The sequence below is a fragment of the Salmo trutta genome, chromosome 37 (assembly GCF_901001165.1).
Source record: "Salmo trutta chromosome 37, fSalTru1.1, whole genome shotgun sequence".
In the NCBI taxonomy this organism is placed as follows: Eukaryota; Metazoa; Chordata; class Actinopteri; order Salmoniformes; family Salmonidae; genus Salmo; species Salmo trutta.
The window spans coordinates 18224376-18239973 of NC_042993.1; the positions used below are offsets into that span (position 1 = coordinate 18224376).

A 15598-nucleotide genomic window follows, 5' to 3' on the forward strand; every position below is an offset into this window, starting at 1 on the left:
CCTGTTGTATTCGGCGCATGTGACTAATAACATTTGATTTGATTTAGGGCCAAATAGCATTCTAGTTTACTGTTTTTTTGTTAATTCTTTCCAATGTGTCAAGTAATTATCTTTTTGTTTTCTCATGATTTGTTTGTGTTTGTGAACAGCGCCCCAGGACAAGCTCTCTCTCTCCCTCTGTTTTAGCTGATAGGTCTACTGAATGCTCCTCTAGAACCCAGAGACATGAGGCCATGTGGGCGGAGTCAGCCGAGAGGGGAGGGAGGAGTTGTTTCGTGTGTGTTGAGGAGTCAGCTGAGAAATAAACTGCTAGCTGCTTGTCCTCATCGGGAATGTTGACCACTGGAGCGTCTTGAGCAACAAAATCAAAGCTGTTGCGCTAGCTACAGTCTTCCCATCCCAAGTGCAAGGCTGTCTGATTGCTCTTGTTTGATTTTCTACAGAGACCTGTCAATAAGGTGAGTGTATTATTCCAAGATCAAGGGAGTCTTGTGTTATTTGAAATATGGTGTAATTGTATGCATCTTTCTTGACTTTCTAGAGCACAGCAAGCAAAGTTTAGTGTAGCTAGCTGGCTAGTGCCTCTGGATGTAAACTGCTGTCGGTGAGACTGGAGCACAGCGTGGCTAGTAGCGTGAGGCTCTGTCTTTCACGAAAGTGTGAGGAGGGGTTGTATGTGGATAGCTGTTAGAACTTGTTATGCAAATTAGTGTAATTTGTTGTCTAAAACATAGGTTAACATTGTTAATCACAAATGTGACAGTTACTAAATAACCTGAGCTTAATATAGCCACATGTCCACCCAGCGCTATCGGGACTGCATGCAGGCAGATAAACTGCGTTCGTGTAGGGACGAGGTTGGGAGAAGCATGATCCTCTGTATTGGGGCAACTAAAGCTTACTAAACTACTATAGTTGGGTAGTTAAAAGTACCAATCCAGAGGGGTAGCAATAAGTTATCCGGCTAACTTTGATAAAAACGAAACTAACTATTGGTTTTCTGGTTCATTAAGAAATGTGTTTTTGGTTGCTGAGTCAATTAGACCATGCCCATTTCAAGCGTATCTTAAAAAAAAATATATATATATATTTCAGAATATTTAGCCAATTAAGTTAGCTGGCTCATTGATCCTGTTTTGTAGTATACCCCTCTGATAGGCCTCAATATATAAACAAGATGTTGCGTGTCGTCTCGGCTTTCTGACTGTTTACTGTGCTGGCTTGTTTACAGATATTGCATAGCTGCTTACTATCCAACTACCAACCAGGCGCAGCCCCTGGTGATTTCCCTGCCTGTCCTACCCTCAGTAGGTTATCCGCCCTACCATTTTCACCGGTCCGGTTATCCCATGGCTTCATTTGCTTTGGGGGTGGGGTGAAAGGCGTTTTTCCAGGCAGCTAGCTACTCGTGTACTGAACCTTGGATGGTGGTTGGCTTCCACAACCCCTTTCTATACAGTATACTTATACTAGGCTTATTCAGAGGCTAAGTATTTCAAATCTAACTGGATGGGACATCAGGGATGGATTTTGGCAAGGATGTTATAAAATAAAACGAATGTTATGCTGTAGATGTGATATGTGATCATATTAGTAATCCAAAAACAACAGATTTGTTTGACTTAATGCTGATTCAGCAGAATTACCCAGCAGTGCAGTACTGTACAGCTCATCTAAGAAATGTAGTTGGTTAGAACCATAATAATATATAGATTAATCATAATGGCATAGTACGTTTTGGGGACAGTCCCTATCCCCTTCCACTAAACTACATTTTTACTATACCTTTAAAATGTTATTACTAATGTAGGCCTACTATGTAACATGTTAATACAAAATTCTTACTACTTGTGTAATTACAGCGACACTACACTGGTATAACAGCAACTTAATAGAAATTGTTACTAATATAAAGTGTTACCAACTAGTTTTAAATTCACACCCTCTGCTACAATCTAGCCATTTCAAGTCCGTGTTCTGTGAGTGACTGACATGATGGGGCATGAGTTTAGGAGGCCGAAGACAGACAGCTAGCTCAGAGCTGCTGATCTCACATATTTTACATAAGCAACCTGTCTGGCCATGGCGGTTCAATTCTCTTCTCTGGAAGAGTCTGACTAACAAATGGCTTTGTTGGATCATATCCTATTGGCATTTCATTTGTTCTACCAATCTATTCCATTCATCATACAAGCCGTTCATTCAGTGAATGTAGGCAGGCCTATTAGCTTGTTGGTTTCGTTTATTATCGGGGGATGGAAAGTAAAAGGGATAGGCCAAGTTCAACCAAATGACAAATTCCCTTGTTGAGAGCTGTCCAAACTTTCAATCTGAAGAGGCCTTGCAGACATATAAATTGTACTTCCACATACATTTTATATTATTATTATGTTCTCTGTCATAGTGGTGATCTCTCTCACCCAGGCCCTAGCATTCCATTCGGCCTTGCGCCAGTTTGCAGTCATATAACACTCGCTATTCAGTGCCAATACCCCCTTATTGATGGCTGGTCATGGCGCTTTTTCCTGAAGTCTGGGATGCAGAGTTAGAGTTTTGACCTAAGTCTCTATGACACCAATTACTAGGTTATGTCCTATTATTGCCCAAGTTATTTCTCTCATCAGTTATGCGCACATCTGATGTTAACACACCTCCTGTATTCTGTCTAATAAATTAGAGTAACTCATTTGAAACAGAATTTTGGTCTGTGGGTGTGGCGGTAGGTGCTGTTTGGAAACAGGTAGCTGAATCATGAAAGAAACTGGACGTTATAGGCTAGGCCTACTTCTCTTGTGTAGATAGGTTGTACAAAGCAATAACATACTTCCGAAGAACCCCAAGGCTTGTGGATGAAAAAAGTTGTAATGCCTTTATTACATTACTTGGCATCAGGACAAGATGAAAAAGCTTTGCAGGCAGCTAGAGAAGCCTTAGTTTGTCTGTGTCACTTACCTTTCATTTTATTTTATCTAGCTACCTCAGTTATAGCTAAGTAATTACATTCTGCTTACTAAAGTAGTCTGTAATTGATTTACAGAAGGGCAACTTAATATATTTTAGCTTACTCGTCCTATAAATACTTGCCATCATCCACCCATGATTACCCAGAAGGCAGAATGATGCAATGATTGTCTAACCAACCAACCACAGCACGGTGGATTCAATTTCTCAATGTCTGGAGCTGGTCCAAATCTGTCTGAAACCTGAGAAGCAGGAATGCTGTATTTTCTAAAGCAGGTAACTGAACACCCCTGCTAGTTTGTTTGTGTGCAGGAAGAACAGAGAGAGTGGTGCAGAATGATGGCGATGTTCCAGAAAATGTCACTACGAGCTGGAATCTGCTGTAAAATCTAAAACAAACCAGGGTTAGTGGGCTTGGTGAGATGTATTCATGAAAACAAAGGGGTTTTGAGTGACATTCTTCCCCGGTGAAACTTCAGAACAATAGAGGCATTTTGTGCTCTTGAATTTTATCGCTGTGCCTGGACATCATTAGTATTTTCTTCTCAGAGTTTAATGGGACATTTAGATTTACCTGTACATCGTTTCTCATATTATCAGTACATATTTCACCTATAAGTGATGAGCACTTGGAGAAATCTATTTAAATGATTTATAACTTAGGGCCCTATAAAATATGGGTTGCGGACAATGCGAATGGAATCACAGAATCCAGACATTAAAACGGAATTCAACAATATACATTTTTTGTGGAACTACGTAGGAAATCAACTAAATGTATTTAACTTATTGGAAAATGCATTAATTTGCTCAAGTTAATCATAAGACATGAGCAAAATGCATACGTAGCAAGGTTTCCATCCAATTGGGACAGATTTTCATGCAAATATTCAAAAATAAAAACAACATGCGCATTTTCCCACCAGAGATGGGTTTCCATCAAATTGACTTGTTGCAGATAAAAGGCTGTGCGTGAAGACGTAGTGCACATAAACATTTATTTTGCAGTTAGATTCCCATGTACCGGATAAAAAATACAAGTTCAATTGGTTTCCATCGCATTTTCAACTCTAGTGATGGTTTTGTCACAAAATAATTGTGTTATGTGCCCAGACTGGTCTTGGCATGTGCGCTCAAGCTAATAGCTTGCAGATACAGTGTGGGTAGGTAGGTTACCTGTATAATGAAATTTAGGGCAAAATATCATTTTTTATTTGTCAAACGGCAACCAAGCATGAAGCTCATCAGCCTAATAAACTGTATGCTTTCCCAAGTCATAGTGGGAGGACCACACAACATATCATCTGTAGTCTAATAAACTGCATGCTTTCCCAAGTCATAGTGGGAGGACCACACAACATATCATCTGTAGTCTAATAAACTGCATGCTTTCCCAAGTCATAGTGGGAGGACCACACAACATATCATCTGTAGCCTAATAAACTGCATGCTTTCCCAAGTCATAGTGGGAGGACCACACAACATATCATCTGTAGTCTAATAAACTGCATGCTTTCCCAAGTCATAGTGGGAGGACCACACAACATATCATCTGTAGCCTAATAAACTGCATGCTTTCCCAAGTCATAGTGGGAGGACCACACAACATATCATCTGTAGTCTAATAAACTGCATGCTTTCCCAAGTCATAGTGGGAGGACCACACAACATATCATCTGTAGTCTAATAAACTGCATGCTTTCCCGAGTCATAGTGGGAGGACCACACAACATATCATCTGTAGTCTAATAAACTGCATGCTTTCCCAAGTCATAGTGGGAGGACCACACAACATATCATCTGTAGTCTAATAAACTGCCTGCTTTCCCGAGTCATAGTGGGAGGACCACACAACATATCATCTGTAGCCTAATAAACTGCATGCTTTCCCAAGTCATAGTGGGAGGACCACACAACATATCATCTGTAGTCTAATAAACTGCATGCTTTCCCAAGTCATAGTGGGAGGACCACACAACATATCATCTGTAGTCTAATAAACTGCATGCTTTCCCGAGTCATAGTGGGAGGACCACACAACATATCATCTGTAGCCTAATAAACTGCATGCTTTCCCAAGTCATAGTGGGAGGACCACACAACATATCATCTGTAGTCTAATAAACTGCATGCTTTCCCAAGTCATAGTGGGAGGACCACACAACATATCATCTGTAGCCTAATAAACTGCATGCTTTCCCGAGTCATAGTGGGAGGACCACACAACATATCATCTGTAGTCTAATAAACTGCATGCTTTCCCGAGTCATAGTGGGAGGACCACACAACATGTCATCTGTAGTCTAATAAACTGCATGCTTTCCCGAGTCATAGTGGGAGGACCACACAACATATCATCTGTAGTCTAATAAACTGCATGCTTTCCCGAGTCATAGTGGGAGGACCACACAACATATCATCTGTAGTCTAATAAACTGCATGCTTTCCCGAGTCATAGTGGGAGGACCACACAACATATCATCTGTAGTCTAATAAACTGCATGCTTTCCCGAGTCATAGTGGGAGGACCACACAACATATCATCTGTAGTCTAATAAACTGCATGCTTTCCCAAGTCATAGTGGGAGGACCACACAACATATCATCTGTAGTCTAATAAACTGCATGCTTTCCCAAGTCATAGTGGGAGGACCACACAACATATCATCTGTAGTCTAATAAACTGCATGCTTTCCCAAGTCATAGTGGGAGGACCACACAACATATCATCTGTAGTCTAATAAACTGCATGCTTTCCCAAGTCATAGTGGGAGGACCACACAACATATCATCTGTAGTCTAATAAACTGCATGCTTTCCCAAGTCATAGTGGGAGGACCACACAACATATCATCTGTAGTCTAATAAACTGCATGCTTTCCCGAGTCATAGTGGGAGGACCACACAACATATCATCTGTAGTCTAATAAACTGCATGCTTTCCCAAGTCATAGTGGGAGGACCACACAACATATCATCACGTGACTCCAAGTTTTCTTCGATATGATGGTTATTATATCAATAAAGACGTTTCCACCACCATTTCTCGCATAATACATTTTACCGACACAAAAAGATCCCACATTGTCTAGTGTATTTTGTTTTGTCAACATTTGGAAAGTTTACCAACAAATGTGCTTTTTCCATCAGGTCTGTTTATCCGACATGTACTCTACTCGCATAAAAAGGTTGGATGGAAACCTGGTTAGTGATTTGTACTTTCCTGCAACTTTCTGAAATGGCACAGGAATGCCCCTGTCTGTGTGTGTGTGCGATACGTCCATTTGTCTAGTCTACACTTTGTGTAGCTGTTAGCAATAATGCTAATGATAATCTGCTGGTAGATGGAAAGCCTTTCCAAAAAACCTTATCAATTAAATGTTAACTACAAAGCCTACGCCTACCTGGCAGAATGATATCATGATTATTTGCATCAATCCAAAATCACATGAGCGCTACAGAAACACAGCTAACCAAACAATGGTCTCTGGCTGGTGTGCACTTCAACATTTCTTAGACTTTTCCCAGACCTCCAAAGTGGTCTCCTGATGTGATGTAGCCCTTTACACTCGTACCCGTATACAGGTTGAAAATGGCAGATTTGGGCACTGATGAACACTTACATTTGAACGCAGGGGCTGTACAGTAACAAGCTATACATGATCTCAATGGTTTGCTGCAATTCTACACATAGTCTGCAAACTGTTCACTTTCAATTGCTCCCATGGTTATGCATATGCTTTTCATATTTCTTCTGGAACAAACATTTCAATTTAGCCATATCCATGTAGGCCAATTCCCATGAGTGTAAAGGGTTTAGCGTTGTTGTGGACTTAGAACATCCTATTTTGTTGTGATTTTGAGAGTGAAAACTTTTTTGTTGTTGTTTGAAAAACCGTTTACCTGGAAAAACAAAATGGAGAAATTTGAATTTGGGGGAAAAGCTAAATGCAATCGGGCACAAAATACACCAGATTTTATAAGGCCCTACTATCATAGGGATAGGGGGTTTCTGGTAAAGTGAAGTTTGTCTAGGGGGGGTTTGTGTTGAAAATTACAAAGACCATAGATACAGCAAGCCTATTCTTCCTTTTCTCTTCTAGCCTCATGAAGCCTAAATTCCCTATTGTTTATACCATGTTTATTACATAACTCAATGTAGGCTATTCAATGTTAGTTAGAAACTCATATGTCCAGATGATCAGTCTGATCCATTGTACAGTAGCCTAAATAATCATTTATTCTATTTACACTGTCTTGATCTTACTTCAACTTTTTGAATAACACGGCCCATAGATGAAAGCTTGAGTTCTTAGTTGAATAAAAACTAAAATAGCCTAGCCATAGCCCACCCTGGCAGCAGGCTTGTGCACAAACATAACATCTCCCTCCCGTCCAAGCCATTCATTATGCACATTGCACAAGGTCATTTCTCCCAGCCGGCCCAATGAAATCCTCATCCAATTAGCGATTGTCCATGTCTCCCAAAGCCTTTCTCAGAGACTTCTGCTATTCAGCCCTCCGCGATGACATCAGGCTCTCTTATAACCTTCTTTACGCTGCTGCCCCGAAATAATGAAGCTGCCATTTAATGAAGAATCAATATGTGAAACAAGCACATCTACTGAGGTGTGACCACAATCTGAACCATCCACTGATAAAATAGTGAGTCATGACAGAGATGCCAGTGTTCATGTGGAACTCAGTCCAGTAAATTAAAGCCTGTACTGTACTACAGACAGTCAGAAGAACCTTATTGGAGAAGTAGGTACTTATTTATGCTCTTCAGTCTTTTCATATGCATTCATTTACTTATTGAATGTCTAATTACTGCAAACTACTACATTCTTCAACTATGCTCAATTACTTGTATTGTCTATGGATTACTGTGTATTGTGCAATTTTACAGATTTAAAGTGATGATTTACTCCTCTCAGGACCCTTATCTTATCAAGTTGTGGAATCTGGCTGGATTTTCTTATCTAGCCTACCATGCACAACGAATGAAACGTTGCAGAAATGCTGGCATTCCAGTAGTTGTCATCCCTTCAAGACACGTCTCTCTGCAAACTGTTTTCTTAGTTCATTTGACATATCCTTTGAGTGCTTCTATCTTAAAAACAGGCTACACTGTCACCTTACTGTAGAGAGGCAGGCAGTCCCAAACCAAAATCTTCCTTAAATGATGAATTTTGCATGACGGTGCATCTTCCAGCAACATTGGACTGCTCTGTTCTTGCTTGACTTCAGATTTTTAAATGGTGTTCCATGTACAGCTTGAAATACTGCTGGAAAATACAAGGCTACATTTGTTCTTCAGTTGTTTGAGCCTATACCTCTGGTCATTTGCCCTGATCAATGTGGACATGATGATGTAGGTTAGTGATAAGACAGATGCCCATGAACCCTAAAGAACTGCATCTTGTAATGCTGTCCGGCGCTTCCTACAATTGCAGCAGTCTCCTCAATCCTGAGTCTGCATGTGAGTGTCAGTTGGATGTTACATATGTCATTTAGGTGTGAGAATGAAACAATGGGGTCTGGGAGGGAGGAGGTATGTTCAGTTGAGTTTCACACGCTGCTCTTGCAACCGTCACTGCTTGGAGGCGGGACATTTTTTTAAACTGTGTGAGCTCTTGTTGGCGTTTGGATGGGTCATAATGTGGTCCTTAATAGGGCTGGGACAATTACCATATGATTGTGTAACTGACGATTATGGATGAATACCTTCACCAAAATAAAATAACCGTCATAACCGTTTAAATTATTATTATTACAGTGCATTCGGAAAGTATTCAGTATTCAGATCCCTTGACTTTTAATAAAAAACGGAAATATCACATTTTATATAAGTATTCAGACCCTTTACTCAGTACTTTGTTGAAGCACCGTTGGCAGCGATTACAGCCTCTGGTCTTCTTGGGTATGACGCTACAAGCTTGGCACACCTAAATTTGGGGAATTTCTCCCATTCTTCTATGCAGATCCTCTCATGCTTTGTCAGGTTGGATGGGTAGTGTCGCTATTTTCAGGTCTCTCCAGAGATGTCTGATCGGGTTCAAGTCCGGGCTCGGGCTGGGCCACTCAAGGACATTGAGACTTGTCCTTGGGGTTGTTGTCCTGTTGGAAGGTGAACCTATGTCCCAGTCTGTGGTCCTGAGCGCTCTGGAGCAGGTTTTCATGAAGGATCTCTCTGTACTTTGCTCCATTCATCTTTCATTCGATCCTGACTAGTCTCCCAGTCCCTGCCGCTGAAAAACATCCCCACAGCATGATGCTGCCACCACCATGCTTCACCGTAGGGATGGTGCCAGGTTTCTTTCAGACGTGATGCTTAGCATTCAGGCCAAAGAGTTCAATCTTGGTTTCATCAGACCAGAGAATCTTGTTTCTCATGGTCTGAGTCATTTAGGTGCCTTTTGGAAAACTCCAAGTGGGCTGTCATGTGCCTTTTACTGAGGAGTGGCTTCTGTCTACCATCTGGAAGCTACTCCCTTCTCCACAGAGAAACTCTGGAGCTCTTTCACATCAAATCAAATCAAAGTTTATTTGTCACGTGCCCCGAATACAACAGGTGTAGACCTTACAGTGAAATGCTTACTTACAGACTCTAACCAATAGTGCGAAAAAAAGGTATGTAAGTGTGTGTGTGTGTGTGTGTGTGTGTGGGTGTAGGTAAGTAAAGAAATAAACAACAGTAAAAAGACATTTGAAAATAAGAGTAGAAAGGCTATATACAGACACCGGTTAGTCAGGCTTATTGAGGTAGTATGTACATGTGGGTATGGTTAAAGTGACTGCATATATGATAAACAGAGAGTAGCAGTAGCGTAAAAAGGGGTTGGCGGGTGGTGGGACACAATGCAGATAGCCCGGTTAGCCAATTGGTCGGGCCAATTGAGGTAGTATGTACATGAATGTATAGTTAAAGTGACTATGCATATAAGATAAACAGAGAGTAATGTGCTCCACTACAGCCCCGTCGATGAGAATGGGGACGTGCTCGGTGCTCCTTTTCCTGTAGTCCACAATCATCTCCTTAGTCTTGGTTACGTTGAGGGATAGGTTGTTATTCTGGCACCACCCGGCCAGGTCTCTGACCTCCTCCCAAAAGGCTGTCTCGTCGTTGTCGGTGATCAGGCCTACCACTGTTGTGTCGTCAGCAAACTTAATGATGGTGTTGGAGTCGTGCCTGGCCATGCAGTCGTGGGTGAACAGGGAGTACAGGAGGAGACTGAGCATGCACCCCTGGGGAGCTCCAGTGTTGAAGATCAGTGTGGCAGATGTGTTGCTACCTGCCTTCACCACCTGGGGGCGGCCCGTCAGGAAGTCCAGGATCCAGTTGCAGAGGGAGGTGTTTAGTCCCAGGTTCCTTAGCTTAGTGATGAGCTTTGAGGGTACTATGGTGTTGAACGCTGAGCTGTAGTCAATGAATAGCATTCTCACATAGGTGTCCTTTTGTCCAGGTGTGAAAGGGCAGTGTGGAGTGCAATAGAGATTGCATCATCTGTGGATCTGTTTGGATGGTATGCAAATTGAAGTGGGTCTAGGGTTTCTGGGATAATGGTGTTGATGTGAGCCATTACCAGCCTTTCAAAGCACTTCATGGCTACGGACGTGAGTGCTACGGGTCTGTAGTCATTTAGGCAGGTTGCCTTTGTGTTCTTGGGCACAGGGACTATGGTGGTCTGCTTGAAGCATGTTGGTATTACAGACTCAATCAGGGACATGTTGAAAATGTCAGTGAAGACACCTGCCAGTTGGTCAGCACATGCCCGGAGCACACGTCCTGGTAATCCATCTGGCCCCGCAGCCATGTGAATGTTGACCTGTTTAAAGGTCTTTCTCACGTCGGCTACGGCGAGCGTGATCACACAGTCGTCCGGAACAGCTGATGCTCTCATGCATGCCTCAGTGTTGCTTGCCTCGAAGCGAGCATAGAAGTGATTTAGCTCGTCTGGTAGGCTCGTGGCTGTGCTTCCCTTTGTAGTCTGTAATAGTTTGCAAGCCCTGCCACATCCGACGAGCGTTAGAGCCGGTGTAGTATGATTCAATCTTAGCCCTGTATTGACGCTTTGCCTGTTTGATGGTTCGTCGCAGAGCATAGTGGGATTTCTTGTAAGCTTCCCGGGTTAGAGTCCCGCACCTTGAAAGCGGCAGCTCTACCCTTTAGCTGAGTGCGAATGTTGCCTGTAATCCATGGCTTCTGGTTGGGGTATGTACGTACAGTCACTGTGGGGACGACGTCCTCAATGCACTTGTTGATAAAGCCAGTGACTGATGTGGTGTATTCCTCAATGTCATCGGAAGAATCCCAGAACATGTTCCAGTCTGTGATAGCAAAACAGTCCTGTAGTTTAGCATCTGCTTCATCTGACCATTTTTTTATAGACCGAGTCACTGGTGCTTCCTGCTTTCATTTTTGCTTGTAAGCAGGAATCAGGAGGATAGAGTTGTGGTCGGATTTACCAAATGGAGGGCGAGGGAGAGCTTTGTACGCGTCTCTGTGTGTGGAGTACAGGTGATCTAGAATTTTTTTCCCTCTGGTTGCACATTTAACATGTTGATAGAAATTTGGTAGAACTGATTTAAGTTTCCCTGCATTAAAGTCTCCGGCCACTAGGAGCGCCGCCTCTGGGTGAGTGGTTTCCTGTTTGCTTATATCCTTATACAGCTGGCTGAGTGCGGTCTTAGTGCCAGCATCTGTCTGTGGTGGTAAATAAACAGCCACGAAAAGTGACCATCGGGTTCTTGGTCACCTCCCTGGCCAAGGCCCATCTCCCCCGATTGCTTCATTTGGCCGGGCGGCCAGCTTGGTGGTTCCAAAATGATGGAGGCCACTGTGTTCTTGGGGACCTTGAATGCTGCCAACTTTTTTTGGTGTACTTCCCCAGATCTGTGCCTCGACACATTCCTGTCTCGGAGCTCTACGGTCCCTTTGACCCCATGGCTTGGATTTTGCTCTGACATGCGCTGTCAACTGTGGGACTTAATATAGACGGTGTGTGCCTTTCCATGTCCAATAAATTGAATCTACCACAGGTGGACTCCAAGTTGAAGAAACATCTCAAGGATGATCAAGGGAAACAGGATGCACCTGAGCTCAATTTCGAGTCTGATAGTAAAGTGTCTGAATACTTATGTAAATAAGGTATTTCTGTTTTTTATTTGTAATAAATTTGCAAAAATGTCTAAAAACCTGTTTTCCATTTGTCCTTCAAATAAAATAAAATAAAAAGTTATTTGTCACTTGCGCCGAATACAACATGTGTAGACCTTACCGTGAAATGCTTACTTACAAGTTCTTAACCAACAGTGCAGTTTAAGAAAGAGTTAAGAAAATATTTACCAAATAAACTAAAGTAAAATATTATAAAAAGTAACACAATAAAATAACAATAACAAGGCTATATACAGGGGATACCGGTACTGAGTCAATGTGCGTGGGGTACAGGTTAGTCGAGGTAATTTGTACATGGAGGTAGGGGTGAAGTGACTATGCATATATAAATAACAGTGAGTAGTAGCGGTGTACAAAACAAATGATGGGGGGGGGGGGGGGCATGTAAATAGTCCGGTGGCCATTTGATTAATTATTCAGCAGTCTTATGGCTTGGGGGTGGAAGCTGTTAAGGAGCCTTTTGGTCCTAGACTTGATGCTCCGGTACCGCTTGCCGTGCGGTAGCAGAGAAAACAGTCTATGACTTGGTGACTGGAGTCTCTGACAATTTTTGGGGTTTTTCCTCTGACACCGCCTGGTATATAGGTCCTGGATGGCAGGAAGCTTGGCCCCAGTGGTCTATTAGGCCATACGCACTACCCTCTGTAGCGCCTTGCGGTCAGATGCCGAGCAGTTGCCATACGAGGCGGTGATGCAACCGGTCAGGATGCTCTCGATGGTGCAGCTGTAGAACTTTTTGAGGATCTGGGGACCCATGCCAAGTTTTTTTGGTCTCCTGAGAGGGAAAAGGTGTTGTCATGCCCTTTTCATGACTGTCTTGGTGTGTTTGGATCATTATAGTTTGTTGGTGATGTAGACACGAAGGAACTTGAAACTCTCGACCCACTCCAATACAGCCCTGTTGATGTTAGTGGGGGCCTGTTCGGCCCGCCTTTTCCTGTAGTCCACGATCAGCTCCTTTGTCTTTCTCACATTAAGGGAGAGGTTGTTGTCCTGGCACCACACTGCCAGGTCTCTGACCTCCTCCCTATAGGCTGTTTCATCGTTGTCGGTGATCAGGCCTACCACTGTTGTGTCGTCAGCAAACTTAATGATGGTGTTGGAGTCATGTTTGGCCACGCAGTCTTGGGTGAACAGGGAGTACAGGAGGGGACTAAGTACACACCCCTGAGGGGCTCCGGCCGCAGTCCTAGCTCCCCAGCCCCAGCATCTCCAGCCTAGTCCCAGCCCCAGCCCCAGCCCAACCCCTCAAGCCCCAGCTTCCCTGTAGCTTCAGCCCAGCTCCCCTCCCAGGCAGCTCAGCTCCCCAGCCCCAGCTCTCCTCCAGCCCAGCTCCAGCTCCCGTTTCCCTCATAGCACAAGCAGCTCAGCTCCACAGTTGAACAGGCCAGAGCTGCACATTCCAATGCCCCGGCCCGCACACTGCCTGAGGGCCTTCTTTCATCACCACTCTTTGGCCTACAAATCAGTGCATACCATTCAGGGCATTGCTCTTTTTTTATCCAATAGCCTATGTGGAAAGAATTCGCTCCCAGCATTCCAGAGGACTGCAGTGAGCTTCATCCAGCGATCATGTGGTGTGGTATGGAGGGGATGATCTGCAAGCAGGCAGGCAGTGTGGCTGGCAGGCAGGCAGGCAGTGTGGCAGGCAGGCAGTGTGGCAGTGTGGCAGGCTGGCAGTGTAGCAGGCAGGCAGTGTAGTAGGTTGGTAGGCAGACAGTAAGGCGGGCAGGCAACGTAACAGCCTGCAAGACCGGGCCTCACTTGCTCAGGTGGAAGCTGGCCTACGTATGCTCTTTAAGGCACAATCTGGGATATTTCCTGCTGTTCAATCAATGGGCTGAAACACAGATTGTGGCTTTAAGGTGGCCCAGAATGCAGGGTCGCGTAGTTTACTGTTTGTTCAACATACAGTAAAGCTTTTTGTTTTCTTTGGAGAAACAATGCCACTAGAAGATTGTCACACTCAGATTGTCACACTCAGATTGTCACAAGATTGCCACCCAGCATGTGGCTTTCAATGCGTAGTAGTATTAATCCTTTATCCTTTGATGGACCTTGAAGTCACCATTATTCTTTGCATTTGAGAACCAAGCCCTATCGGTGGTTGTGTTTGAGCTGTTTTTCAAGACAGAAGGACAGAGTTAGGTTATTTCATATAAATGTTTATTTAAAAAAAGAAGACATGAAAGCAATTCAACTTCAATTGATCTTCAGTTTGATCTTAGCTATATTATACTATTTTTGTCCAAAGGCTCAGACTGTTAGAGACACCTGTGAGGTGTTTGTATTGTTTGTATTTCAAGTTTACACATCTAGGCCTATATGCCCATTTCAAAGTTTTCCCCAACGTCCACAGGCCTACCTCACAGATCTCAGGCAGTATGCATAGTGCTGTAAACGTATTGGGTAGTAATGACTAGACTGACTTGTGTACGAGTCTGCTACACAGGTTGCTGTTATGATTCTGGACGGCCAGAACTATAAATAGCCCTACTATTTTGAAGTGTGCCCCAATTTGGAAGGGAGGGGAATGTATAGCCCTGTGAATGCTATGCAGTTGGGCAGTGTGAGGAGAGGAGGGAACACAGGCAGGTCCCAGAGAACCCAACCCACCAACTCCATTTAAAAGGAAATATTTGGCAGCCTGAGCCATAAGAAGTTTATAGATTTCTGCTTTACTTCAATTACTTGGCCCAGAAAGACGAGGTTAAAAGTTTAATATTTCCCACTCACACTGTATTTAATGGAATGTAGGCCTATTCAAGAGAATGTATTAGCAGTTTTCTACTTCCATGAAGTTTAGGCACTTGTTTAGGACCATATATATTTTACAGTCAATTTGCTCAAGTATCTATTTTAAACTGTTCTGTTTACCCTATGCTAAGTTTAGCCTTATGTTATGCATGTCATTAGGTTGTTTGTAGTTGATGGAGGCATTTGTACATATTTTTTACCTTGAGGTTTGAGGCCTATAGGCTATTTGATACCAGTGTAGGTCTTAATGAAATGATTTGGTGTTCCATTCCTTCATTCAGTCCGTGTTAATGGAAGCAATGATGTTGACGACACCGTTTGTAAATCTGTGCTCGATTAAGAAAGTTGTTAACCAAGAGAGATTCCATCATGCATGGAATCACAGCCACTGACTGACCAAGCAGTTAGTGTGGCGGCTAAAGTCTCCAGAACACCCATCTCTGGTCGCAGCCTGGGCCTTAAAACCAGCAGCGACATGCAAAAGAGAAGATCTCTTCTCTTCAGGGAAATGTTGGTTCAGTTTCAATTAGGCTTTACTTTAAATAGCCGGCGCTCATGGTGATCCCAAGCCTGGGCTTTGCCTCTGTTCTGGTGCTAATCACTGCAGGATATTAAAGCTTTCCCCTCACAGTGTAAGCACACATGAAGTTCTTACTGTATTGTACCAAGCAAACCAAGCCATCCCACCACTGTATGACT

The 15598-nt window shown here is 43.2% G+C and overlaps 1 protein-coding gene across 4 annotated transcripts in view; it reads left to right on the forward strand.

The window, feature by feature from the left end:
* Window positions 1-283: 283 nt before the first annotated feature.
* Window positions 284-15598, forward strand: part of LOC115176393 (growth factor receptor-bound protein 10) — a 100870-nt gene continuing 85555 nt past the window's right edge. For all 4 annotated transcript variants that reach the window (XM_029736413.1, XM_029736414.1, XM_029736411.1 and 1 more), the window contains exon 1: window positions 284-458. The gene's annotated coding sequence lies outside the window, so the exon portion shown is untranslated. The remainder of the gene's footprint in view (window positions 459-15598) is intronic.